Source organism: Octopus bimaculoides, chromosome 27 (genome assembly GCF_001194135.2).
Source record: "Octopus bimaculoides isolate UCB-OBI-ISO-001 chromosome 27, ASM119413v2, whole genome shotgun sequence".
Lineage (NCBI taxonomy): Eukaryota > Metazoa > Mollusca > Cephalopoda > Octopoda > Octopodidae > Octopus > Octopus bimaculoides.
The window spans coordinates 17,571,118-17,573,406 of record NC_069007.1 but is presented as its reverse complement, the minus strand read 5'-3'; the positions used below and the strand labels follow the sequence as shown (position 1 = coordinate 17,573,406).

The window sequence follows — 2,289 nt, the reverse complement described above, 5'->3', positions numbered from 1 at the left end:
TTCTCTCTCTCTCTCTTTCTCTCTCTCTCTCTCTTTCTGTTTCTTTCTCATACACACATGAAGACATACGTATACGTGTGTATATATATAGAGGGTGTTCGGTCTAAATTCGACAGTTTGTATAAAAGGAAAATGAAACGGATTCCCATTTGACTGATGTACCACAAGTTTATTCTTTTCTACTCTAGTCACAAGGCCCGAAATTTTGTGGGGAGGGTATCAGTCGATTAGATCGACCCCAGTACGCAACTGGTACTTAATTCATCGTCCCCGAAAAGATAAATAGGCAAAGTCGACCTCGGCGGAATTTGAACTCAGAACGTAAAGACAGATGAAATACCTATTTCTATTTCTTTACTGCCCACAAGGGGCTAAACATAGAGAGGACAAACAAGGACAGACAAACGGATTAAGTCGATTATATCGACTCCAGTGCGTAACTGGTACTTAATTTATCGACCCCGAAAGGATGAAAGGCAAAGTCGACCTCGGCGGAATTTGAACTCAGAACGTAATGGCAGACGAAATACCGCTAAGCATTTCGCCCGGCGTGCTAACATTTCTGCCAGCTCGCCGCCTTGTATCATATGGTCAATAGATGACAGGTGTACCAACAGATTCCGATGTGATTGATGTACCATATGGTTATTAGATGACAGGTGTACCAATTTGTTTCTATTTGGCATGTGTACCGAATGGTCTCCCCTGTAAACAAGTCTATTCTCTGCCTAGTTATCAGGTGAGTCAATTGGGTCTTAATTACCAGGTTGCACACACAGATTACTAGTAGAAAGGTGTGTAAACAGGTTTCTACTACTTGATAAGTGTACCAACCAGTTATTAGTCGACAGGTGTGCAAACAGGTTCCCACTTGTGGATATGTGTATCAATATGGTACACCACTTGTGGATGGGTGTACCTACTCAATGACAGGTGTACCAACAGATTCCTCGTTAGCAGGTATACCTATAAATTACAACTTGAAAGGTGTACCAAGTTCTTTGTTGATAGGTGTAACTACAGATTCCTACGTGACAGGTGTACAAACAGATTCCTCCCAGCTGACAGGTGTGCCAACATATTCGTAGTCAACAAGGACTAACAAGTTCTTAATTGACAGGTGTGCCAACAGATTTCCACTCGCTGGAAGGTGTACCATAGATTTCTGTCAGTTGAAACGTGTACCAGCTAGTACCCCCATGTTCACAAGTGTACCAGCAGACTTCTCCTAATCGATAGGTGTACCAAAAAATTTCCACTAATTGGCAGGTGTACCAACGGTTTCCTCCTTTTCGATAGGCGCATCAAGGGGTTCCTACTATTTGACAGTTGTGTCAACAGATTTTCCCTATCTGACGGATGTGGCAAGATGTTTCCCTAAGTAACAGATATATCGACAGGTTATTCCTAATCGATGAGTATACAAGAGGATGCTGAAAAGTTCTTGGCCTTGGGTAAAAGAAAGCACAAGAGAATCAGTTAATTATGATTTTATTCAACATATTCCCCTCCCAGATTCACACACTCATTGCAGCGGTCCTTCAGTTTTTCTAAACCCTATAAAATAACTCGGAAGTTTGGGCCTCCAGCCAAGCCTTTCGCGACACCCTTAAAGCCAGCAACTTTTCATTACATGCAAGTTTTTACAAGATGGTCACGTTGCCCACAAGTTCGTACAAGTTGACAAAAATCTACGTTTCTTCTAATTCTTCTAATTCTCCGGCCTTTTGCTGATTTGCTACAATGCCAGTTACTTTAAGAGGAAGAATGCAGTCGATATTACCCTGGTACTCAGAGTATTGATACCAGAGAGATAATAGGGAGTGACTAGCACGGCTCGATTCTGATCATGTCAGGCGAGTTTTACAAATTGTCAAAATGTAACGTGAGAATAAATAACTCGCGGTGGTCAAAGTCGGTAAATAGAGAAAAATTCACAACGAGAACTAACTTACATTACTGTGAGGTGAAGGAAGAAGAATCAAACATTTCAACGCTGAAATATATGTATGTGTGTGTGGTGTGCATATGTGTGTGATTGCATTTGTGTATATATATATATATATATATATATATATATATATATATATAATACAAAAAATATATATGCACGTATACACACATATATGTATATACTTTCATCTACATGTGTATATAGATGCATATCAGGGTACAGGACGTTAGAACAATGAACTACAGACAACGGAACGAACACATAGGAAAACAGAAAGCCACTTGGAATTATTCATCAGCTGCCTCTATTCTAACTCGACGTTTCGAATATATATA

At 40.1% G+C, this 2,289-nt stretch overlaps 1 protein-coding gene across 1 annotated transcript in view; it reads right to left on the bottom strand.

Moving 5' to 3' along the window:
* The window catches only part of LOC106881568 (solute carrier family 23 member 1), a 157,573-nt gene that overhangs the window by 751 nt on the left and 154,533 nt on the right, over nucleotides 1–2,289 (bottom strand). The gene's annotated exons all lie outside the window — the stretch shown is intronic.